The sequence below is a fragment of the Anser brachyrhynchus genome (genome assembly GCF_964034855.1).
Source record: "Anser brachyrhynchus genome assembly, chromosome: 29".
NCBI classification, from domain to species: Eukaryota; Metazoa; Chordata; class Aves; order Anseriformes; family Anatidae; genus Anser; species Anser brachyrhynchus.
Window position 1 is genome coordinate 2,178,078 of NC_137722.1, and position 25,787 is coordinate 2,203,864.

The window sequence follows — 25,787 nt, forward strand, 5'->3', positions numbered from 1 at the left end:
ACAGATATCCCATATCACTGCCATGTACAAGAATTGTTTTCTTCCATCTGCATGAGGAGCAGTGGAAGTGTGTTGTAGGACCTCATCTGCTCGTCAAAAGCAAACGCCTGCCCACGTACAGAGCAAAATGCTGCGCCCTTGCTGGTTCCCAGTCTTTGTCTTGGTGTTCCTTTTCCCGCTGACAGCATGCAAAGAAACTCCATGTGTGGCTGGTCTCAGTTTGGTTTTCTCTCACTGGTACTTGCTGAGAATCTCGCCTCACCTCTTGCTTCGACCTGTTCTCCATCTCCCTTTGAGACCTGGGGGTCTGGTTCCCTGTAGTAACTTCGGGTAGTTCCGATTCCTTTTGCTCTGTTTTTCTGTCCTGTTTGACACCTGTAGGCTACTAAGGCTGACTGGCGTAACCTCTGTGTCCTTCTCCTTGAATTCACGCTAGAAATTCTCCGTTCAGTCGTACCAAGGATACTTGCAGTAATCTTCCTTCCTTACTGAATGACAATTCAGTAGTTTGCAGTTGGCTTGCTGAATTTTTTCCCCAACAGATGTTCTCGTAGGGTCTCGCTTCTCCCATCCACAGCTCTTTGTATTTTCAACGCGCTATTAAACATTTATTTCTAAAGACTTCCCCCTGTTCATTCCTGTTTCCTTGGAATATAAGGGTGGATTCTATGTACACAGAAACTTCGGAAGCTTATTCCAGTGTGTGTGTATGTGTATATTTGCAAATATGAGGGTATTTTTCGACAGTCTAGATGACGAGGAAAGACATTAGACTGATTATTTTTTTCTCTGTCCACCAAGCTGGCACAGTGTGATGTTTGATGGCAGCTTCACTGGATAGTAAACCATTACTTCAGCCTCCAGGGATTGCACAAGTGAGGATGGATCTCAACAGGTTGCTTGCAGTGATGCTGCTTTGCTGGAGACAGCCACCTGGCTTTTGAGGAGCTGGATTAAGACTCCCAACTCAACTCATGCCAGTTGTGAAGGAGAAACATCACTTGGATATGGTCCGTTCTCTGATCTCTACCCCTGCTCAGGAGTGGGGACTGGCTGGGGACTGGTGACCTGGAGGTGAGTAGGATCTGGAGCCAACTGACCCCTTAAGCCGTCAGGCTTTGCAGTTTTTCCCCAGCGGTTCCTGAGGGCCAGTTCGAGCTACCTGCGTAGCACGAGCGTGATGAAACCTGGAGCGATTTAACAATATCAGGCTTCGGTTTGTGGCACCGTCTTCCTCTTTGGTGGGTCTTACTGGCCTTGATCGCTCACATCGTCCTCAGACCAAAACTGAGAAGCTATATTCTGTGGCGTAGCTGTAGCTGGGCTTCTCTCCATCCAGAGATGGAGTTAGTCGAGTGCTGCTTCGAGGTTCGGCTGCGTGACCTGTGAGGGTCAGGTCTCTGGGTCGGTAGGATGTTCGGTGGAGTGGAATTAAAGGAACTAATTTCCTTTGATTTCTCACCAGGCGTCTTTATTGTGGCTTGCTGTTTTGGGACAGGATCTGCAGTCTCCCAGGGTGCTAGCTGTTGGGCTAGAAGAAGCGGGTGCTGCTCACCAGGGCGTAATGCGTCTTGCAGCACCCGGTGTCCTCTCACACCTGTGAGCTGCAGCTGTAGAATCACGTACCTGTGGATCGTCTCGGTGAGGTGGCAGAGGAAGCCAGTCTGTCCACGTCCTCATTCGGTGGGGTCTCTTGGGGTCTCAGCCACAATCCGATTTACCCAGGCACGGTGCTTACATTAAATGAGCTCAAGTTTTCTGGGCCCGGCATTACCTAGGGGCTTTTTCAGCAGCCTGCTCTGTGGAGTGCAGGGCTATATGCTACGCTGACGATTAAAGTTAATCCGTTCTTGGGGCAAATACTGCATTTCTCAGACCGTTGCTCCGGGCTTCCCGCAGGCTCACGGCTAGGTGAGTGGGTTACAGTTGTTTACGCTGGGCTTAAGTTTTCGAGGTCGTCTCGTGGCCGAGAGCAGTCCCAGGGTATTTTGCCTGCCCTGTGCCGCGCTGAACTAGAAACGTGAGGCAGCTGGTTTGAACATCGTAGTGTTTCGTGTGGTTTTGGGGCTTGTGTGACGAGGAGGAGCTAAACCCAGCAAACGAGGCTTGGAGGGGGGCATTGCACGTGTCCGAAACCGCGCTGACTTGGCGAACATCAGGTGTTATGTCACCTGTTGAGTTAAACTCGTGTGACTTTGCATGTCTTGTTTTAGTTGAGTAAAAGCCGAGGGCTGTGAGTAAACTAACGCTTCCTAAAGTAACGTGGATTTATACAGAAGGCGAGCAAAGTCCCAGAGAACTTACAAAATGACGTGCAGTCACTTCCCCTGTGGCTGGGAGACGCTTGCGTAAGGACCTGGGATTCTGCCGCTGCTTGGAGGAGGCAGTGCCAGGAGAAGGGGCAGCAGCGTCGCTCGGTCTCACAGCAGCTGAAGGAGTATTCGTCGCTTCCGCCTGTCCCTGTCGTAGTCCTCTCAGGTCGTCTGCAACGAGCCTTGAGAAAGGCTTGGAGGGAATAGAGGGGTCAACTGAATTAGGGGTGGAGGAGAAGTGCCAGGAGTTGGTTGGGGGACAGGCAGGCTCACTTGTTGAGGGGTGCCTGAGGAGCGGTGCAGGGCAGCGTGCCCGCGTCAGATCCCTAAACCCCTTCCTCCAGACATCCTGCAGCGCCTCTTGTTCTGCCCCTGATATCCTATCCTCTTGTCAGAGTGCAGATGCATCAAGTTCCCCTTATAGTAGTGATGCCATTTGTGTTGCTAAATTTAAGATTGTGTCAGTGTTTCTATTCTAAAGCTCTGTTTTCAGGGGGAAGGTGTATAAATCACCCAGTTAATGAACTAGTAATGATAACCTGGAGGATTGGTTCCAGGCTTACCTTCCGTTCGGTGCTTAAACATTTTTCTGTTGTCTTCACCTGCACTACCCTGCTCTCCAGTTATTTGTGAAGGCGATGTATGAACCAAAGCTTTCTCCGATTAAAGTGGGGTTTGGATTTCACCCGCTGTGTTCCAGCTTTCCCATCTACCTACTTTAAATTTTATTTCTTGTCTTTCTCTCTGTGGTAGATGGTGACAGATAAAGAAAAGAATTAGTGTATTGGAGAAATGTTAAGTCTAAGTCATTTTGTCATGGCGTAATTCCTGCGTAGAGTCAGGTGGGGGAACAGAGAATGCTTTCATGCCAAAACGGGTTGTTTGGAAAGCGTGAATCTGTCATGCAAAGAGTTGTTTGAAAAGTGTGAAGAATGCATCGAGGTAATCCCAGCACAGATGTTTGCTAGTGTGTATGCACATACGCAGTGTGTTTCACCTCATTATGTATCACTTAATGGTAAGCTTCAGCTATATTGATACTAACTGAAGAACTTGATTTTTTTTTCTTTTTTTGAGAAGAGGCAGCTGCAGGGTCAGAACTTACAACTTGTTCTTCAGCCCCTAAGCCTAATAAAAGGCAGAAGGCATCTGTGGCTCTTTGCTGCTGACGTAGCCCTGGCAGGGAAGTGTAATCCTGGGAGGAAGTAAGTGCTGTAACCCAAATGACTTTTACGTTTGGTCTGGATCTTTTTCTTTTTCCCCTTTTTTTTTAATTACGTGCTTTGGTAGCGTATCTTAAAGGGCAGCGTATCTTAAAGACTTGGAGAGGTCGGAGAAATAAGTGGCAGTGATGACTGATGCTCCTGGGTCCGTGGCCAGTGAGAGGGGTGCTTCAGCTGATGCTATGCTTGCGGCTTGCGAACTGAGGCCGAAGTTTCGAATAGGTAGAATTGGTTAGTTTGGGGTTTGGGTTCTGTTTCCAGCTTACGTCGATACCGATCTAATAATAACATGCTGTCCTTCTCCTGGTTTCTTTCGCCTGAGGATTCCAGTTCCTTAGGAACAACAGTTGCCCGGGGAGATGAGGTGAGTGAGTGGTGCTGCCGTACTGTTCGGGAGCTCGTGGCACGGCACTGAAGCGACTGTGCTTGAGGAGAGCCCAGAGTCCTGCTCCCCGATCACCGCCTCTGCCTGAGTGAGCTGTTAGCACGGCTTCCTCTTCCTGGGACCAGATTCGACCAAACGGCTGCGTTTGCTGGTGGCTTTTCCAAGTGCCCGTTGCAGTTTTTTTGAAGTGTGCGTTTCTGGAAGTTAATGTGAGTGGAATAGGTTCTTTTGGAGCGATACGCTTATTTTGATGCTCTGTATTTTTGGCAGCGTACTGCGGTTTCTTTCTTGCAGAGGTGCTGACAGCCCTGGATATCTGGGTGCCCCGTGCTGGGCGCCGCTGGTTTCAGTGGACCTCACGGGTGGGTGCAGCACCTCCAGCTGGCAGAGCCACGTCCGCGCTGCTGCTGGAGCTCGGGCTGTGGGAGGAAGTTTAGAGCTGATGTAATTTGTAGGTCCCCTTCCTCTCTGCAATGGAGTACAAAGAGTTGGTGTTTGGATAGTCCCTGTCCCCAGCAAGCAGCTAGTTTTGCCCGGTTTACATCAGTGCAGACATTCATTTGAGCTGATCCTTCCCAGTACTTCAGGTAAGGTAGAAAGGGTGTTTGTAATGCTTTTTTTTTTTTTTTTTAACAACTAAAGGCAAGCTCTCTGGCTTACCTGTGAGTTGTGAATTAGAGGTAATTAATGCCACTCTTTACCTTCTGCTAGCAAAGAAGTTTTGCTTTGTATCTCTGTTAAGGTACCCCAGCTCTGAGGACCAAGCGCGGTGACTATGGAAAACAAGCAGCAGAGACTTACTACCACGCTTACGTTCAGCAGTCCTAAGGCATTCAAAATACTTTTGACTTGTTTAACAAGCAAAAGCGCTGGCGAAAGAGGTGTTGCTGCTCAGCGTTGTTCCATAACATAGCCATGCATTATTACAACATCCAACCACTGTTGTGTTCCACGCCTGCTCGGGCACCACTGTAGAGACTTGGCTAATTCAAGCTCCTGGCGGTCTTGTAACGTGGATCATCAGCTCCTAGATCCACTGATAGTCCAGTGTATGTCCTGATGTTTTTCGGGATGTCCTTTCTTTCCAGATACTTGGGGATCACGCAGAAACGAGCTGCCTGGCAGCATTAAAGTGCAGATATCTAAATCAATTGCATACCTCCCAACGACTTCCATTATTCTGCTAAATTTAGCCCAAGTAGAGCTGTGGCAAAACAGATTTCTGGGGACTTTAGTGAGCATCCAGGTAGACAATATGCAGTCTCCCCAAGCAGTAGAGGAGGGAGGTAGCCTCATATAAGCTCTTGTCTGCTGCCCAACTGGTTTTATTAAATCGAAATTCAACACACAAGCAGAACAATGTACATGCCTGTTCCCAGTGCCAGCTGCCCAACCGCTTGGTTTGAGACGAGAGGTTGTACTGATGACTTGATGTCATTTCTTCCTTCTGAATCATATCACAGGAATTTTGCAGCTCGGACCCTCCTGTCTGTGAAAAGCAGGTGTGGAGCTGTGCTGCTGTCAGACCTGGGCGACCTCGATGGGCTGCTAACGCGCGAGGTTGGCTCTCCGTGTGTTTTGACTTGAGCACTTCAGCTTTTTGCCCTTTTTTGTCTGTCTTCTTACTGTCTTGATTGTTACTGTCCCTTTATAAAAAGGGGAACTATCGCTGCTGTTTAGAAAGGAAGCAGGAGTCGGTGTACCAGGGCTTGTTGGCTCGTGGGTACAGCTGGGCATGGCCTCCTGGCGGCATGAGCAGTGGGTGCAACAGAGCCTGTCTCCTCTAGGAGAAATCTAGGGGCAATCCTGGACGTGGGGTCAGACTGGGTGAAGAACTCAGTAAGAGCAGCCCTGCAGAGAAGGACTTGGGGGTTCTGGTGGATGAAAAGCTCGATGTGAGCGGGCAGTGCGTGCTTGCAGCCCAGAAGGCCAACTGCATCCTGGGCTGCATCAACAGAGGGGTGGCCAGCAGGGGAAGGAGGTGATTGTCCCCCTCTGCTCTGCTCTTGGAGGCCTCGTTTGGAGTGCTGCATCCAGCTCTGGTGCCCCCAGCACAAGAACGACGTGGGGCTATTAGAGCAGGTCCAGAGGAGGGCCACAAAGATGATCAGGGGGGTGGAGCACCTCTATGGTAAAGAAAGGCTGAGAGAGCTGGGGGAGCTCAGCCTGCAGAAGAGAAGGCTCTGGGGGACCTCATTGCAACCTTTCAGTACTTAAAGGGGGCTTATCAAAACGATGGAGTGCAGCTCTTTGCTCAATCAGATATTGACAGGACGAGGGGGAATGGTTTTGAACTAAAAGAGGGGAGATTTAGATTAGGGGTTAAGAGGAAATTCTTCGTTCAGAGGTGGCGAGGCGCTGGAACAGGTTGCCCAGAGAGGTTGTGGGTGCCCTGTCCCCGGAGGGGTTCAAGGCCAGGTTAGATGAGGTCCTGGGCAACCTGATCTGGAGGGAGGCATCTCTGCCCGTGGCGGAGGGGTTGGAAGAAGATGATCTTTGGGGTCCTTTCCAACACGAGCCATTCTGTGATTCTGTGAAATCCATCTCCTAGCGTGGGAAGAGGTGGGGGAAAGCTTTGAGATTATCTGTTAGGGTAGCAGCAAGAGGAAGGGCTGATAATTCCAAGCCCATGTCTGTCAGTGCTGGGATTCCCTTGCATGTGTGTTGTCAATGGGGCGCATGCAGATTTATGGTCGTCTATAAAGCCCAGTTTCATTATGTATTGCGAGCACAAGCTGTCTTTGTGTAGTGCAGACTGAGTCACTGCTGCCTCCCAGTGAATTTCTGTGATGATTATTGAGTGTGGGCAGATGCAGCCTACTCTTTATGCCAGCTCTCTTATATTTTTTTTTAATGAAGTTATAAAATTCTTATATTGCTTTGACATCCTTTTCTTTGAGAAACTAATTTCTTCTGAGCTGAGTTTAGACACAAGAGCTGCTTTATTATGGAAGGTGTTCCCTGTATCTCAGAGACTGACCTCTTTGGGGAAGCTTCAGGTATGCTGTCTATTAGAAAACAGGATCCTACCCTGTCTCTTTCCCCATGGGCAAACCAAAATGAGCAGGTGCTTCGGAGCCCAATCCTTCTGTCGTGGTTCCTTCCTAGGAAAGAGAGGAAGGAAGCAGAATGAAGATCTAGAACATGGGGAAAATGCAGAGGGGTGGTCTGGATCCTGTGCCTGCAGCCGGGAGAGGTTGTTCAAACCTTAAAGCTTCTTTCCACCTTTAAAGTTACAGAAGCCCGAAAGCTGAGCGTCTGCTCCTTGCTGTGTTGTTCTCCCGCGTCAGGTTTGGACCTGGGACTGAGATGGTTTGGGCTCCTTTGCGCAGGGGCACGGGGCTGACGGCAGCAGGCTCTCTGGGTGTACACGAAGCCCTGGGCATTGGGCACCTTTTGGAGGTGGCCTCCCCAGCACGTAGCTCCCTGACTCTGGGGAAGTGGCAGATATATCAGCTTTCAGCCGCGATGGTTGTGTGGGCTTTTAGCAGCCTGAGCAGTCTGACTGTGCTCTGCCGGTAGAGTGAAAGCAGCTCCGCACTCTTGCCTGATGCCGTGCTCATATTGGTACAAATGGGCTTCATCCGATCCAGCTGCTGCTTATGGTAGGAGCTCTTATTAGAGCTGCTCCGAAAAGGAAACCTCTGACCTATCGCTGACTCCGTGTTCGGGGTTGTGCCAACGTAATTGTACGAACAAACGAACTGTCTGGTCAGCGGCAGAGCTGGTCAGCCTGGCTTCCTAACGAGCGGCGTCCTGCGGATGGGTTCTGTGCGAAGGATTGATCTCATGAGTCCGTCTGGCCGCTAGTGGGAGCATTAACAGGCTCTCTCTAGCTGGTCAACTGTCAGAAGGCTTTTTTGAGGTTTTAACTGTTCCGTCAGAGTACCTTCGCTGGGTCCATTGTGTTCAAATGTGAGTTGGACGAATAAGATACGAACGCAAATACTGTTGGCATAGTTGTGTAAGCTTTAACTACCCTCCCTCCCTCCCTCAAAAGCATCCTGATAACAGCATGTTATGATCGAGTTGATCTTGGCAAGCCTTATGGCTCGTGGCTGGGAGGTGTCGCAAAGCCCTTCTGCTTGGCCCAGCAAAGAACAACATCTTACAGCCCTGCTGGCTGTGGACAGAGAGCTCGAACCTGGCAATCCTTAAGATTCATCCTGCTGGAACTGCAGGGCACAGCCCTGCCGCTCCTCTTGAAGTGAGCAGGGTACCTGGCTCTGCCGAAGGTGAAAATGCTGTTTTGCTGTTGGTTTTTTTTAGTGCTTTTGTGTGTGTTTGTTTTTTTAATTGACTGAGCTTATTTTTCTTGGCTTCAGTTTCATGTACTTTTGAGGACATGGCTTTTGAGTTTTGTGGCTGCCTGGGAAATGCCCGCTGCTGCTATTGATGTGATACAATACTTGCTTCGTTACTTATCTAGAAAAATTGGATAACGTGAGGCTTCTTCTGAACTCGCTTTGAAGAATGATTACTGCCTGCTTTTATTTTCTTTTCTCCATCAAACGCATCCTTAATTTAAAATATAACTTCAAAGTTACATATGAGTTAAAGTTACACTTTAACAACAGGCACAGAGGTGCAGACTGTGGACGGTTACCGAATTCTCAGTGTGTTTTGGGGGAGCGGTTTGGGAGGAGAAGCTCCGCTAGAAAAGCTGTCAGCATCTCCTCCGCCTGCCTGCTCTAGGAAGTCGTGGTCGTCCTCACTGGGAGGGGGATCGGCTGCGCGATGAGAAGGGATTTGCAGCTTTCACTCCCGAGTTGCGTGCTTGTGTCCTCTCAGATCGGTCTCCTGATTAGAAGAGGAGCCTTTGCTCTAGGCCTGGCGTCTGCCAGAGTTACAAACTTCCCAGAATTTAAACCTATGGCGCTCCCATGCCCCTATAGCGCTCCCATGCCCCTATAGCGCTCCCATGCCCTTGGTAGGCCGCGGTCTGTTGCTCTTACTCTCTATAATAATTTTGGGCCTGGATCCCACAGACTAGTAAAAATACAGCGATTTTGGGGAGGGAACGCTTTGCAACAACTCCTTGAGGAGTTGTGGGGTTGTGTGTTGCGGAGAGAAACCCCACAGCAGTGTTGGCGGCTAAAGTAACCCAGGAAAATCGTGGAAATAGGGCTACGAAAGCCTCCTCTCCGGCTGAGGCGAGGCAGGGAGTTTGGGCTGATGTCAGACCGAACGTGCCAGCAGTGGGTTTGCCTCGTAAACGCGGGTCCCCGGCGCTCAGCCTTGGCTGGGGCCTGCCCGCTGGAAATGGCAGCGCGTGGTTTTGTCAAGAGCGGGGGCGCTTCTGCTGAAGGAGACCCCAGCTCTTAGGGGTCTTATAAAAAGGATGAAGAAGGACTCTTTACTCGGGTAGATATTGATGGGATAAGGGGGAAGGGTTTTGGATTAAAAGAGGGGAGATTTCGATTAGAGGTCAGGAGGAAATTTTTCGTTCAGAGGGTGGTGAGGCGCTGGAAGAAACTGTGGGTGCCCCATCCCTGGGGGTGTTCAAGGCCAGGTTGGATGAGGCCCTGGGCAACCTGATCCAGAGGGTGACATCCCTGTCCATGGCAGGGGGGCTGGAACCGTGAGATGCGTGAGGTCCCTTCCAAGCCGAGCCATTCCGTGAGGAGCGGCTGAGGGAACTGGGGTTGTTCGGTCTGGGGAAGAGGAGGCTCAGGGCAGGGAGACCTCGTTGCTCTCTACCCGAAAGGAAGGTGTGGGGAGCTGGGGTTCGGCCTCTTCTCACAGGTAAACGTCGATAGGCCTAGAGGGAATGGCCTCGAGTTGTGCCAGGGGAGGTCTAGGTTGGAAACGAGGAGACATTTCTGCTCAGGAAGAGCAGTCGGGGTTGGAACGGGGCCGCCCAGGGAGGCGGTGGAGTCACCGTCCCTGGGGGTGTTCAAGGAAAAGTTGGAGGTGGTGCTTAGGGACGTGGTTTAGTGGGTGATGGTGGTGGTAGGGTCGTGGTTGGACCAGATGATCCTGAAGGTCTTTTCCAACCTTAACGATTCAATGATTCTTCAGCTGCAATGGGCTCGTGGCCGTTTCCCTCCCCTTCAAGCCCCTTTCCAGCAGCTCACATCTCAGGCGGAACGCGATTGTGTGACCTGTGCTAAGGTAAGGGGGCCGGGAAGGCAGCGTGCTTAGTTTTGGGCAGGATTTCCATGAATATGGCATTTCGGGGAAGCAGGGGCACTCTGCTTTGCAGTGCTCCGTTGATTAGGGCTGAGCAATATGGCTTTGTTCGCTTCAGCTCAAATTCAGGGCAAAATACGTTTTGGGAGATCTTTGCTTGAACCTAAGGGGCCGTTTGTTTATGACTTCCTGTTTAAGACTGAGGTTTTTACAAGTAGTCATCTAGGTCTGTCTTTTGAACTTCCTCTCAGTGGCCTTTTAACTTTTTTTTTTTCCACTCATTTTTTATGCTTTCAGGTTTTTTGGATACTGGGGGGGTGGGGGGGAAGAGAACCTGAAATATTTACAGGAAGCTTCTTCTGCCTACAGATTTATTAGGTTTTGAATTAGCTGTACATGATAGCATATTATTTTTCCCTATAAAAAAATAAATCTGCTTTTTCTTATTAATGGCAGCTTCCTGCTTTATAAATACTTGGGAAGCTGATGTTGTTCGCCTTCGCGAGGAGGCAGGGAGAGATTGGTGTCTTTTTGGTGTTATTTTTTGAAACTCTGAGGAGAGAAAAAAGCGGCCATCTGTCAGAGTATTTCGCAGGTTCTGCAGAGCCTGGAACGGCCCCTCTTTTCTGGAGAGCCGCCTGTGGCAAAGCGGGATAAAGGGACCCTGTCTGCGACCAAGGCTTCTTCGTAGCCGATAGTAAATGTGAAATGCGTTTGGGTCTGCAGCTGGAAGGGGAAATTCTTTAATCTGATAATGACGTTTCCGGTACTACTGACATCGCTCCTGTTGTGAAAAAGGAGCGTACACCTAAACTGCAGAGGTGCTGGGACAGGTGAATGTGCGAAGTCGGCGCGGAGGGGTGCTCTGCGCAGTTACCAGCGCGGGAAGGGCGGTGGAGTTCGGAGACGAGGCAGTGGCTGCTTGAGCTCTTTCACCCTAAAAGGGTGGTGGCGGTGGCGGTGATGCTGCGCAGCGTGTCACAAAAATGTGCGTCAAACATGGGACAGTTGGCTGGTGATGGATGGTATGTAGGATGGGTGGAAGCGTCTGAACGCGAGGCGGCTGAATTTAGGAGACCGGCTGCATAGAGAAAAGCCTCTAGCATCTACCTGCACCCCGCCGAGAGCGCCGGACCGCGTAAAGCTGAGCATCGCTGGTGTCCGCCGGGCACGCCTCAGCCCTGTCCTCGCCGCTGGCTTTCCAGCGGGAAGGCTTTTTCTCTTTTCTTGGGTCCGTGCATCGCTGCAGGGCTGCGATCCGGAAGAGGTAGCCCTGCACGCTGGTGCCATGCGAATAAGAGTTTGGGATTCCTAATTGCAAGGGGGAGCAAATAAACATCTGCTGGGATCAGCGCATTGAGCGAGGGGGCTGCAGCGCCCGCCAGCCCCCGGCTTGTTGCCACGCAGGCTTCGGTTCGTGCCACCTCTCTGCTTTCCTCTCCCTCCGTTCCTCTGGCATCAGCACATGTTCTATTTTTAAACCGTGCTCTGCTCTGTATTGCGGCATTTCTCTTCCTGAATTATTTATCAGTGTTTGGAGCTGAATGGAGTGTGCTACGCCTTTTGCACTGCTCATGATTGCCCACGTGTCTGTCTTGGGCCATTGACAGATCTGGTTCATGTCAAATCGCGCTGGCCTGGGCTTGGAGGGGCGGCGTGGGGTGGTGGGGCTTGGCTGCAGTCCGTGTGCTAGCGCGGGATCGTTCGGATCTGCGTGGGTAATGCTCTCCTTGCTGGGGTAGACAGGGAGGGGATGGTTGCCATGATAACACATCCTCAGCTGAGCCGGATTTGAATGGAAGATCCCTTTTTTTAAAAAAAAAAATAAAAAAATAATATAAGTTTTCCTTTTTAATGCCTGGAGACTGGCTTCAGCCTGGGCACACAAGGGTGGAGAAGAAAACAGCATCAGAGACTGGGCATGGCTGAGGCTGGCTTAAAGCTGCTTGGTGGTGGGGTGCTTTGATTTTTTATTTTTTTACTTAGGGAAAATCGTGTTTGTTTGTTGTTTTTTTTAATTTAAGACTTCTGTTTTCTCTGCCATGCATGGTACAGGGACCCTTTTCCAGCAGAGATGGCAGTACAGGCTTTAAAAGGAGCAGGAGGGCAGGATGTTTCATCTCGGAAGGATTTTTCCAGCTACTCACTAAACTTACCTCGCCCCTTCCTCTGACTTTCCCGGAGGGTCTCTCAGCATTGGTATTTTCTCCTGCTATCGTTTTTCCCCCCCTTCCTCCATCTCTGATATCCCTTTGGCTTTCTGTCCATCAGAGCCGATGGATTTAGCTGCTTTCCATACCTGCTGCTTCTGAACTTTCTTCCAAATGGAGCTGGGGAGGGGGAGGATGCCCTCCCTGAAGTCAGGCAACAGGAGGGAAGGATCTCGCTGGAGGACAGAGCCACGCTGCCGCTGCCTTCCTGGCCTCCCTCCCTGCTTCCAGAGCCCTGGACCTTGGGCCTCAGGCGTCTGGAGCACGTTCCTGGGAACAGTTGAGCAGGGGACAATCTGCAGCCTACATACGGTCTATTTTCCGAATTCTTCTCTTAGGCCAAGAAAGTCTCTCCAAATGGTCGTTATTGTGTATTGTACCTTCAGGAGCTCCACCCGGTCCTTGCACTGCTGTAGGGTGCTGGGTGTGTAGGAGTGGTGCGTGCCTTTATTCTGCGTGCTGGTGTTTGTGCAGCACCTGGAGAGATTTGGATTTCCAGCAGTGGGGTGAGCTGAGGATAGGGCAGGCCTTGCCTCTTGGATCTTATTCTTTGGCCCTAATTTGGATTTGTTTCCCATCTGGTACAGAAGCCATTGGAAGTTCCTAACAGCCTGGGTTTCCCTGTCCCTCTCAGAAATGTCAAATCCTCACGATTCTGACTTGAGGGGAATTTGGAGGGTGGCCTCTCCTCTGCCCTGCAGGGACTTCTTTATTTTTCTTCACTACCACTCACTCCCTTATTGTGGTCTCTGCTGCAGAGACCTTGGGCCCTATAAGAAATATACGCTGGTTGTAGGACCAGGTAGGAATTCTGGCTGGTCTCTTTCCTTTCTGTTCATGAGCCCCCTGAAAAAGGCTCAGAGCAGCACATCCATCCTTCAGTCCCAGCTGCGGGGATTCTGCTGGCCTCCACTTTCAGTTTCTCCACGGCTCTGCTTCTGGCTGTCCACGGAGCTGTTTTCTTGGGGCGCGTTAGAGGAGGTAGCTGCTGTCAGCAGTGTGCTGCAGTTCTCATCCTTCCCACTTCCTGGCTCCAAACACCAAGAAATCCTTTTTGCTGCATGCATGCTCCTGCATTTAAAAAAAAAAAAAAAAAGGCAAGCCCGTGGCCTGAGCTCAGATGCTTGGTGTATACCTGGCAGCACTTGGTTCGTGTTAGGCACCCAGGTTTGGAAACCTCTCCTCTTGCAGCGTGCTGCAGCGACCGAGGTCGGTTCCAACGCGAACAGCCCGCGATGCAGCCCTCCTGCCTCCCTCGCCGCCACGCAGCGCTGCTGCCCCTCTCTGCAGAGGGGCGTTCTGGTCCAGGTGGGTACCCGATGCGCCCGGCCATCGGTGATGCTCCTCTCCCCTTGCAGCTGCCGTCGGCTCCCGATGCTGCCTGGAGCACGTCTGTCGCAGGGGGGAGCCCTGTCCGGGGCTGGTGCTGTGGGTTTGCAGCGATGCCATCCCACCGCATCCGTGTCACAAGTCTGGAGGTGTTGGGTTTTTTTTTCCCCCCTCCCCTCGTGATGAGATTATATCCGCTACCTAATTGACGAGTCTTCTCTCAGCAGCAACCGGCCTGGGAAAAGTGGAGCGTAGGCTCGCTTGGTACGTGTCTGCCAGGGAGGGAGGTAGCGTGTCGTGCCGTTGTTCTGCGCCCGTGTTGCTGGCGTTTGCTCCGCGACGTTACCGTGTTCAGCATACGCAGCTTCCCTGCAAGCCGCGAGCACGGGCGACACCCAGAGCTGCGGCATCTTTTCTGTGCCCCGCTTTCCCTGACCTAGTTTCGCTGCACGCACACGCACGGTACCTGAGCAAACGACTCTCAGGTGCGAAAGGCAGAAGGCAGCGAAGTCTCTGTAGGGCTTTATCCAGTCTGCGGCAGCCGAGGCTGCTGGTGGGGCTGACTCACGCTTCCTTCTCCTCATCCTCCCACCCGGGATATGCTGTCTCCCCATCTGAGGAGAAGGATGCAGCTTAGGAAATCCTCTCACACGCTTGCTTCTTGAAGGCAAAATGCTGCCAACCCATGTTAATAACGGGCTGTGACCTCTGGAAGGGCTGGCTGAGCCCCCAGGAGGCTGCGTCCGCTGCCTGGGGCAGGTGCTTGTGTCCTAGAGCTGGAAGGCTTTTCTTGCTCTGGAATCTGTTCTTGCTCAGCCATCTGCCAGGCCTCTAAGTGCTAGGGACCAGGTTTTCAGGCTCAGGTTATGGAGCTTCTTTTCATGCTGCTTTAACAGCACCGTTCAGAGCTGACAACAGGGTTGAAGCAGGAGGCTGGGGTCCTTGGAAAACAGGAAGAGCTGGTAGGAGGGAAGAACAGCATCGGAAGACCCGGTAGGGAAGAGCAGCATCTGAAGCTGCCTCCTTTTACAGTACTCACCTTGCGACTGCAGACTTCCAGAGTAGAGGGCACCTGCCTGTCCTTAACGGTCCTGACTCAGTATGCATCAGACCGTAGATACGCCTTAGTGAAATAAAGCTTTTGGTTTGCTTTCGCGAGGTTTAGTGGAGATTTTAAGGTTCTCTCTGTGGAGCCAAGATCCTTGGCCTGAGCAGGGCATGCTGGAGCACTGCTCGCCGACCTGAGCTCCTCTGTGGCTTCTTCATTTGCAGAGGAGCTGCTGGAGCTTCTTCAGGGCTGTGGACTTCAGGTCTGAAACTGCAGGGGACTGGTTGGGTGCTGGGAGACAGGAAGGAACAACCCCAGAACAGACAAGTTAAACGTGGGGAAAATCCCCTGATGTCACGTTGCTCATCTGATCTCCAAGCCTTACAGCTTTGCTGGGTTCAGGTGCTGCAGAGAGTCCCTCCAAGCACAGGCTTTCTGCCGGGGGGATGGGAACATCCAGCCTGGCTTCTGGGGAGCAGTCGTGGAGCTGGTGCAAAGACGGCCACTCGCTACCTCTCAGCGCTGGCTGTGCAGCAGACCGAGAAGTTGCGCTCCTGGCAGAGCCCACGAGCTCAGCTGAAGGCCCTCGTCCTGCAAGCCTGCACAGCTCAGACAGCAGTGGCTGTTTCCCAAGGAGCTTGGGAGATCGTGGTTCCGTTTCCTCGGACGGGTGCCTTCGTTTTAAGAGATCAGAGCTGGGAGAAAAGAAATCTTGAAGTGGCCAGGAACAGAAGGCGTAAACTTCAGTCCCTTGTTTCACACCTGGTGGGGAGATCTCATAACGTCCGTGAAGCCTTTGTGTTTTGCCAAGGCAGGGACTGGGTAATTGTGGCTCTGCTCTTGAAAACAGTCAAGAGCATCCCAAGTGACTGTTGTCTCATTACCTCCTCTTTGTCTTGCCTCTCTGTCATTGCTTTCTCTTCTGGTTTTAGCCGTGAGAACACCTCTCAGTGTCAGTACTGCTGTGGGCAGGGAGCTGCTGCCCGCAGGCAGCATCACAGCAGCTTCAGCACGAAGGAGAAGGCATCTGCTCTGCGCCCGGGCATGGCAGGCTTGGCTCAGGAGGCTTTGAAACGGCGAAGACAATCTCACGTATACGCTGAAACTTAGGTGCTTTGCAGGGCAGGGCTGCTGTGCAGGCTGGAACCTTAGTTTGCCACGGAGCTGAAATGTGTTGGGTTTCTGCTGTCTGTTCTTTTTAAAAAGCATTGGACTGGTTTTTTTTTTGCCTGTGACGGGGCATCACTTGGAAGAAACTGTATTAACTGAAAAAAAGTGGTAGAGACGAGTCCTGAAGAGGGTTTATGAGCACAGCACTACGCTCCTTCGTGGTTGGTTCTGGTTTTAATGGAAGCTGCCGGTTCAAACTGCCTCCCGACCACCTTGCAGCTGTCTCACTTGAGCCTGTCTGCCTCCCTGAGCCTGGGGCTGGTCCTGCCTTCCCGTCTTCACCTCCTTTGTCTACAGACAGCCGCCAGGTGAGCCCTGCTGCTCCTCGCTCTGCTCCTGAGCGAGGAGGCTCCTTGAGGCCAGCTGCTGCCTGACCTGGTCGCACGCGGAGCCGGCGAGGCCCTGCAGGAGCACGTTCCCTCTGGCCCTGGCTGCACCTCGCCTGGGGCAGGCACCGCTGCCACGAAGGAGGAGAGTTTGGGGCGGGTGGCTGCTGTTAGGCCGGTGTTCAGAGCTGTAGTCAGAGCTCCATAACCCAGGAGGTGACTCGGGAGCCTGGTGAGGGTCAGGGAGTTGCAGGGACCGTCCCCATCCCTGCTGGGCCGAGAGGCTTGGCCAGGCTGCCCCGGGTGCTCGAGAGCAAGCTGTGATACGTGGCGAGGGGACCTGACTGCGGCCTGCATGTCTGCAAGGTCTTCGGGTCTGGGATGGAAAACCCCTTTCTGGGGAAAGTTTAAGCAAGTGAGTAGTTTAAAACCTCTCTAGGGTCATTTGCATTTCCCATTTCCTGTCTTATTAGCGATTAAGTACTGACAAAACGAGCAAGGGAGAATAACTGCATTGAAATGGAAGCATTCAAAAAGCTGACCCCCTGGAAATGTTCGTGGCCCCACGGTTAGCGGTGAAGCAAGGCCGCCTGTAACCTACCTCGGTACGCGTCAGGGGTTCCCCAAAGTGTCGTCCCGTCCGTGCACTGCAATCCTGCTGGAAGGTGGTTAGGCTTCCTGTGCTCTCTGCTCCCGCACCTACATTTGTGTTGCTCCAGTGCCTGGCAGAACAAGGCTGCTGTGTCTTTAAAGCCTTCTCAGGGCTTTGCGGAGGCAGTTCCATTGAAGTATTTGAATGAGAGCAGGAGGGGGGTGTGCATGTGGCTATTGGCAGAGCTCTCTGTGACATCCCTCTGAACAGCTGGGCTCTGCTTTGCTTCAGAGCTGCTTGTCAGAGCAATTAGCTTGCTGTAGCAGCAGCAGAGATTGCTAGCATTTCATTCAGGGGTGAGAGCTGGCGGGGTCTTCTAAGAAGCAAAATTACCTTGGCAAAATTCCTCTCAAACGGCTTGTGGCAATGAAGTCTCCATCGAGATTAGGAAATAGATGACCTGCTGAGAGTGCAGAACCACCGGGGTGAGTTTATTTTTGGAATTAAGTCTCCAATTATTTTGGGCTTGAGAAAGATTGACCAGAGACTTTTCTTTTCCTCTCCCCTCACCCCCACCGTGCAAAATACAGCATAGGTATAAATGCAAGCAAGTGTTTCAGGGATGGGGACCTGACATCATTCATCTCTGGTAAGTGACTGCGTTTCTGCTGCGTGATGGGGTTAATTTAAAAAGATGCCATACTGAAATGAATATGTGGCCCTCTGAGCCATTCAGGGCTCGCTAACGTGCGCTGAGCTTTCTCCTTCCTCTTTCTGTGATGCTGAGAAGGCACCTCCGGGAGATGGGGGAATCCCTGATAAGCACACTGTGCTCTTCTGTGTCATTAAGGAGTTCCCCGTGACGGTCTCGTGGGTACTCCCTGAGTCTTAGCTTGGTGGTTATGCAGCTTGCTCCTGGGTAGTTTCTGGTCATTTTACAAAGACGAAATATTCCCTGCTGTTCTGCCAGGTTATATTTTAGAGGCTTTACTTGTTTGAAGCTGGCTAGTTGATAACAGAAGTGGACTGCTCGTTAATTGGCTACGTGCCACGTGAAATTCTTAGCTTAGTTCATGCAATTTAGTGCTCTGTGGGACTACGTATGCTGTGTTTGTATTCACGTGCAGATATTAACCCCGTCTTTTATTTGAAAACGTCTCAGTAAATTGGATTTGGCTTTAGTGGAATCAGGAATTTGGATTCCCTTTACCTCCTTCTCGCACATGCTCATCATCCACTCTTGCTTAAGAAAAAAAAGAGTAGGAATAATGTGTCCTTTGATATTTAGTGCTAGGAACTGGTTTTCTTGGTTGCGGTGTATTAGCCAGTTACGGTACTGCAAGATCTTTATTTTGGTGCATTGGACCTGTTTCATTTCCCTTCATCTCTTGAAAATGCCTTTTTTTTTTTTTTAAATTGGAAGCATCACCTGTAGCTTGAGGACCTGCAAGCAGCAGCAGCACCTGAGTTCCTTTTGCTGAAGGCTTGGGCTGTAGGTAAGTGGGAAGGTGAATACCCCACCTGCCCGTCGGACTCCTGCTTCGCCGTCAAGTCCAGCTCTCACAGCTGGCAGCCAAAACATGGTGTTGACTTGTAACATCACTCCCCCCCCTTGACTGGTGATCACATCAATTTGGATCTTGCATGGGAAGCAGCCACGGAGTCTATTTGCTCTGTACCTGTTGGCTGTTTAGTGTCTCAGATGCCTCAGGATCCTCTACCTGCACGCTAATAAGCAGGAGCATCAGCCTTGGAAACAGAAAGGAGAGGGAGGGAAGCCCTTCTTCTCCCGAGGAGGTTTGCCAGGAGCTGGAACGATTTAGGTCTGGTTGTAAAGCTCGAGGATCTGCTTTGCCAGCCCGGGTCAGCTGGAGGATGGCAAGCTGGACTGGGGAATACCTTGCTCTCAGCCAGCTTCCTAATGTTTAGGCTCCTGCTTCTGACTGGCACGGGCAAGGCACGTGAAGAGTGTGCAGGCAAGAGGGTAAGGGGTTTATTTCTCATGTCGCGCACCTCTCCTGAGCCTGGGTGCCACCTCCTGCAGCTGCACGCGTTGCCTGCCTGGTGTGATAGCTCCCCACGAGCGTGTTTGTTTGGCAGGAATTGCATTTGGGGCTCTCCAGGAGATTTGTGACGTGTGGCAGTGGGAACTGAGCCAGAGTCCTGCTTCTGAGCCCCGGCAGGGTTAACAGAAATCCCTGTTCTCTGCTGTCCTGTTGCATCTTGACGCTGCAGAAAGTAGGTGGATAATTCCTTGCTAGCTTTTCAGGAAACCCCTGTGGTGGACAGCCCTCATTAATCGTTGCTGGGAAACTGCTTTGACGTCATGGGAGCAGTTCCCTGGTCTTCGGATGAATGCAGGAATAGCTCGTGATGGGGAAGGGAAGACCGGTGTGAAATGGAGAAGGGAACTCTCTGACAGGGGATTCTCGTCTCAGATTTCTTTTCTTTTTCTCACCATCCTGCCTAGGGACCCTCGGCAAGCCCACAAACATTTCCAGCACTGTAAATGTACATTTGGATTGAATTTGAGCCATGCCTTCTCAAGAAATGTTTATACTGATGGCTTCTGTGATCCTTTCACTCTTTAACTATCGGCTGTTTTTTTCTCCCCCCAGATTTTATAAACAAAGGGGTGAGAGGGTTCTCACGTGGCTTCACTGCAGCTCCCAAAATAAACTGAAAAGGAAAAGAAGAACAGCATCACTGTTTTCTTTTTTGTTGTTGTTTTTGTTTCTTTTTTAAACATTAAATAAACAGTATTTCCTTAGACTAACAGAGGGGAGAGCAGAAAGTCTGAAGATGGCTGCTATAGCTGTCAACTTTGGGCTAAGACAACTTTTAAGTCTCTGAGACTGTTTAACCCCCCCACTTTCTTCAGTATCATTTGAACTCAGTTCTTTGCAGACTCTCCCAAGGTGTTTGTGCAGTAGGTTCCTTTCTCCTCTGTCCGACCTGTCGTGGGACGATGCCCCCTAGGGATACGGGCATCTAGGAACTGCAGCAGGAATTCTCTGCGTCGCCTTTTCCACACCTGCAAATTAGGCATAAGCAAATTTTACCCGTTGAGTTCAAGTGCTTAAGAACTTTTTGCACCCCGAAGTGCTGTGGAGCAGCCAGGAATGTACCGGTTTGGTGATGGAGTCCGACGTTTCCATCTAGGGCTCTTGAGGGTCTGAAAACTTGTCTCGGTTGCCTGGTTGCGTCTTCACGAGATCCCTCCCCAACGCCACCATTTTCTTGCTTTAAAAAGGAAACGTGCACCACAAGTTGAGCAGTAAGCACAGTCAGGGTAGGGGGAGGCTTTTGGAGGGATCTGGGGATCTTTACAGCCTCTGGCTTCAGCTCTGAACTGAGTTATCTTCCCCAGGATGTCTCCAGAGTGCGTGAATCCATTGATTGCCATCTTTGTGTCATCAGCTTTTTACAGCAGAAATTAGATGGGAGCTCCGATCTTGCGTAGCGTCTAGGCTGCTTTGGGAGTGAAAAGAAAGGGCCTGAATATTGCAGGTAATCGAGCTGGATCCTCTGAACACATCCCTCAGCTCTGCGTCGGAGTTACCCGTCGAGCGTGTGACAACTCTTCCTGCTGCTCCTGCACCCCAGCAGCAGTTTTTGGGTATGGGGGGAGCGGGGGGGGGAGAATCCTTCGCTTGTTTTGCTGCTTTTCTCTGTCTGTGAGCCCCCTCATCCCTCAGCTGACTGGGTGGGGCAGCAGGCATCACCACCTTCGTGCACCTGGCAAACGAAGAGAATCTGTTAATGAACCGATATTTCTCCCCTCCGTGTTGGTTCGTGTGGCCTGGGTGTTTCCAAGCCTTGTGCCTGGCGTGGCCGGACACGCTGGGCCCCTCTCCTGCCCTCCTGAAGGAGCTCGAAGCTACAAATGGTGGTTACCTCTTCCTTGCCACTGGAACGCAGCCTTCTGCGGCGGGAGCCAGCAATTCCCGTTGCACGCAGCCAGGTGTGGCCGTCCGGGGTACGAAGCAAAGCCGTGTCTCGAGTGAGAACATCTGGGATCTGCAGGGGGAAGAGGCAGATTGTTCTGCTCTTAATTATTCTTTCCCGAGACAGGCGCAAAGTGTTCTACCGGGAGTTTTTCGTTCCACACGGAGCCGGATCTGAACGTGGCAGGTGCCAGATTAAAAACCGCACAGTCCCCTGTGGGGCGCGGGGAGGCATTGGGTAGGTGGCTGGGCTTGTTCGGGTTTTAGAAGACAGTTCAATAGCATCTTCTGTTTCCTTCCCTCACGGGGAAGAGAGAGAACATCTCTTCCGCTCCCAGAAGGACTCTGCCTTCCTTCCGTGTGCTGCCTGCCCAGGGCACCGTGGTGCTCCCCTTAAATGATCCGATGAACTTTCATTGTCAGCCCCCGGTGCTGCTCTTCCTGTGGAGATTGTGAGATGAAAAAGCAGCCGGGCCTGCAGTCAAAGTGGCTTTTTTTTTTCCCCTAATTGTTGGTAGCAGCAGAACGTGTGTGGTGGAGCCCTCTTGCTGCCTGGAGCTCAGCTGCATGGCAGGCGACTGCCTCTGCCGTGCGCTGCCTTCGCTGCTGCCGGCCTGCCTCGTGCGTTCGTTTAAGTGGTGGGTTTTGTTCAGTCTCTTGCTGAACTACTCCTTTTCAGTGAAAACTGCTCCACTGCATCTGGGAAGGAAGCGTTTCAGTAGCAGTTCCTGAGTGCGGTGGGGTGGGTGTCCGCCCTGCCCAGGGCGGCGCAGTCCCGAAGGCTGCGGCGCTCAGCACCCCTTGCTCTGGCGCGTCTGATGCCTGCGTGTCGCAGGAAGAGCATTTTGGCAGCCCTGCCACCAGCCGCGTCACACTCAGAGGACAGGAGCAGCGGCCTGACACCTGTCCTGATGTTGCGTTTGCGTTGATCGAGGGAGGTAACAAGCTAACTCTCTTTTCCTGGAGCTGTCTGGTGCTCTGAATTATTCCGCGTAACGCGGTCCACGCACGGACCACGTACCTGGGAAGCGCTGCCCTGGTGATGATGGTTTCCCGAGCACCTGTGGAGGCTGGTGAGCGGCCCTTCAAAGGCCTTACAAGTGACGTGGGGCTGGAGCGGGCTCTGGCCTCTTCCCAGGCCACGGGTCCCCGCGGGACAGTTCTCCCCCGGCAGCCGGGTTCTCCTGCTACCAGAGCAGCCAGGAGGGCCCACGGTGCATGAAGCTGCCGCAGGCGTTTGCTCAGCAGACAAGTTTTCTCCTCGTCTGGGGATGAAGGCCGCTCAGCGGGCATCTTCTAACCCACCCTGGAGGTATTTGGGACGTGCTGATATCCTGCAGAATAACCTAGAGGTTACGGGTTATAACCCTAGGGGGTTTTGTCTCACCTGCATTTCCTGCCTCCTGGTTCACACGAGGCTATTTCCCCCCCCGCCTACTTTCCACCTCAAGTCCAAACCTTCCATCTGCATCACAGTTTCACCTCTTTGATGTAATGTGGGGGTGGAGATTGAGACTGAGAGCGGTGACTAAGCACGGGGAGCCTGGGCGCTGTGCAGCCGAATACAGCTGGCCCTCCTGCATCGCGGTGTGTGCGTCTCGCTTTGGTTTAGGGGGGGCTGTGAGGGCGTGCAGACCGAAGCCCCTCGCCGCAGCTGGTGGAGAGGGCTCTGGAGAGGCCGCTCCGTCAGCTGAGACGCTCGCAGCTTCTGCCTGTTCCCGGTTAAGGCTTCGGGACCTTCTCCCGAAGCAAGTCTCCTCCTCGCCAGAGCCGATCCCTGGGGGGGGGGGGGGGGGTGAAAGCCCCTTCACCGTTTTGCTTTTGAACTGAGGCTCCAGCCCCTTGGGGGGCTGCTGGGCATCCCCATTCAGCAAAAAAAAAAAAAAGGAAAAGCTGGGGGCTTTCGTTTGGCCGAGCAGCCCCGGCAGGTGATGTTTCAGCAGCTGCACAGCCTTCGCGGGTCCTGCTAGCAAAGCCTTTATTTATTTTTTTTTCCCCTAACAGCCTCTTGCCGCAGCCGGGAGCGCGCTTGGATGCCGCGGGAACTTCCCTGCCTGCCGTGCCCGGGGAAGCAGGAGGACGGGGAAGCAGGAGGACGGAGGCCGGGCGCGGGCTGGGGGCAGCTGGGGAGGATTCAGCGCCTTCAAGGCACGGCCCCCTCCTACGGCAGCCGCTGCGCTGGGGGGGTCCCGGTTCACCCCCGGACCTGGCTGGTTGCTGGTGGTGACAGCGCTGGTTGCCACGGAGCCGCGCTCCTCACTGGGGGACCTGGAAGCCAATGAGCAAACCCCCCAGGGAAGCGTCCTCGTTTGAGCATCCTCGTTTGAGCATCCTCGTTTGAGCATCCTCAGTTAACCTTGCGGGAGGCTCTCGGTGCTGTTCGGGGCTCGCCAGCAGCCTCCTGGGGGTGCTGGAAGAGGGTCCTTGCTCCCCCCTTCCCCCCAAGTTCGCTGCCTCCGGTTTCCAGCAGCACCAGCGCCCCGGCTAGCCCTTCCTGTCCAGCTCCCGGGGCTGAGAATGACTTGGGTCATCCGTCGGCGCTGGCGGGGACCGTCCTGCCCACCAGTGAGTCACCCGCCAGCCTCAGGGTGTTTGTTTCTGAGTCCTCAGAGCGCTTCAGCTCTGCTTAGCGTTGCGATTGGAGCTGGTCTGTTCCTAAGCGTGCCGCCGTCGTGTTTAGAACCAGCGCGAGGACGCGGAGAGCCGAGCCTCCGGGGGCTGCGTCGGGGTTTCTTGCTGGCAGCGAGAAACCTTCCTTCCCCGGCGTGGGAGCTCCGTGTTGCGTGCGTGGGGCACGTGGAGATGGCTTGGGCTGGGCCTGTCCCCTAAGGCTGCGCTCTGCCCTGTGGAGTGCTTCTTGGAATGAGCCGCAGAAAACAAAGATGAGCCCCCCCCCAGGGGAGAGGTGGGGGGATATGAGTCAAGCCTCTCATCTTTGGAGCACGTGGCGAAGCCTGTAAGCATGCAGGCTTGACCCTGGGGCCGTGGGTTCGGCAGGAACTGAGAGAGTGGGGCTCACTCTTGCTTATTTTCCTTTTTTTCCAAGACCAGAGGTAGCTTAACCCTCTCGTGGGGCGGGAGAAGCTCCCTTGGGTGCCTCTGTCCTGCTGCGCCGGACTGCAGTCAAGCAGCTGTATGCCGCCTTTACGCCCTCATTTAGCTCGCAGCAGCGTCTGCGCTCAGAGAAGCAAGGCCAGGAAGGGGGCCAGCTAGCCGTAGGCTTCCTGCCCTTCCCAGCTCTGCTTCTGGACCCACTCCACCATAAATGCAGAGGTCTCTTGCCTTCATTCCTGCCTAACCAGGGCCAGCTGCTGCTTGCGTTGTCACGGCTTGGCAGCTGCAGCCCGCACGTAGCCAGGAGGCAGCGGAGGTAGAGTTCAGCGTTCCCCTTTCGGGGTGGAGGCGAGGACGGAAATCCCTCGTGGCTGCCCTCGGGCTGGCCTTGGCGCGCAGCGCTCGCCACCGCGACTCACCTGCTGGCTCTGCCGGCCGCCAGACCCCAAGCAAAACCTAGCGGCAGCTCGCTCGCCTTCTGTGGCTCTGTTGGTCTCTGCTCTGACCCAGATTTTGTGGCTTCCCTGATGCTGCATCTACGTAATCTTTTCGTCTCCCTGGCGAAGCTCGGCTCCGTCCCGCCCACCCCACCGAGCCCTCTGAACTTCCCCTTCCCCTGCAAGCTGCTGTCTGTCGCTGCCGCTCGTGTCTGCCTCCCCCTCGCTGCGTCCCACGGCTGTCCTGGGGGAGCAGGGCTGATTCATTCACACAGAGAGGAAACCTCTTCTTGCAGGCATTGCAATTGAGAAGCACTAGCAGCACGCAACACCTCTTCCTTGAATTTTTGGAGCACTGCTGTCAGGGACAGAAGGTTTCTCAGGAGGGGGCAGCGTACAAATGTCTGTTCAGCGTCTCTGAGTCTTCTTTTGGGGTGAGGAAAACGGATGATTTTTTCTCTTGTGATGCTGAAGTTGCATTGCAGTATGACGAGAAAAGATCCCATTGCCCTTCATGAATGCTGAGCACCTTCTGAGGTGCCCGATGTGGGGGTAGAAATTACGGAATCACAGAATTGTAGGGATTGGGAGGGACCTCCAGAGATAACCGGGTCCAGCCCCCCTACCAGAGCAGGTTCCCTACAGCAGGCTGCCCAGGTAGGCCTCCAGATGGGTCTTGAGTATCTGCAGAGGAGGAGACCCCACAGCCTCCCTGGGCAGCCTGTCCCAGCGCTCCGTCACCGTGAAGAAGTTCTGCATGTTGGGGCGGAACTTCCTGGGCTCCATTTTGTGGCCGTTGCCCCTTGTCCTGTCCCCACAAACCACTGAAAAGAGGTTGGCCAAACCCCTCTGTCTGCCACACTTCACATATTTATAAACATTGGTAACATCCCCTCTGAGTCTTCTCTTCTCCAGGCTGAACAGCCCCAGGTCCCTCAGCCTTTCCTCATAGGGAAGATGCCCCAGGCCCCGTATCATCTTTGTGGCCCTCCACTGGACTCTTTCCAGGAGATCCCTGTCTCTTTGTACCGGGGAGCCCAGAACTGGACACAGTACCTCCAGGTGAGGCCTGACCAGGGCGGAGTAGAGGGGGAGGATCACCTCCCTGGACCTGCTGGCCACGCTCCTTCCAATGCACGCCAGGATCCCATTGGCCCTCTTGGCCACCGGGGCACGCTGCTGGCTCGTGGCCAACCTGTCGTCCACCAGGACCCCCAGGTCCTTCGTCTATCCTACACTTTCTCAGCTTTGCTAGCAGCATCCGCTGCTCTCCCCCCATCTACCCAGCTGGTGATGCCATCATAGAAGGCAACGAGGTTGGTCGAGCACGATTTCCCCTTGGTGAGTCCATGCTGACTCCTCATAACCTTCTTCTCTTCCAATTGCTTGGAGATGGCATCCAGAGCAAGCTGTTCCATCACCTCTCCAGGGACGGAGGTGAGACTGACTGGCCTGTAGTTTCCCGGATCCTCCTTGCCCTTTCTGAAGACCGGAGTGACATTGGCTATCCTCCAGTCTTCAGCACCTCTCCTGTTCTCCAAGACCACTCAAAGATGATAGCGGTTCAGCAATCACCTCCGCCAGCTCCCTCAGCACACGTGGATGCATCCTATCGGGGTCCA

At 53.1% G+C, this 25,787-nt stretch overlaps 1 protein-coding gene and 1 long non-coding RNA gene across 8 annotated transcripts in view; one reads left to right on the plus strand and one right to left on the minus strand.

Annotated features, from left to right (window-relative positions):
- R3HDM2 (R3H domain containing 2) overlaps window positions 1–25,787 on the plus strand; it is a 55,259-nt gene that overhangs the window by 2,153 nt on the left and 27,319 nt on the right. For 5 of the 7 annotated variants that reach the window (XM_080570873.1, XM_080570878.1, XM_080570876.1 and 2 more), the window contains exon 2: window positions 802–1,074. The exons of the other annotated variants lie outside the window; for them this stretch is intronic. The gene's annotated coding sequence lies outside the window, so the exon portion shown is untranslated. The remainder of the gene's footprint in view (window positions 1–801; window positions 1,075–25,787) is intronic. 7 annotated transcript variants of the gene reach the window in all.
- LOC308184107 lies at window positions 10,410–17,211 on the minus strand. The gene is made up of 2 exons (XR_013942585.1): window positions 16,737–17,211; window positions 10,410–11,858 (listed from the first exon to the last, which is right to left on the minus strand). It is a non-coding gene; the product is annotated as an uncharacterized lncRNA (long non-coding RNA).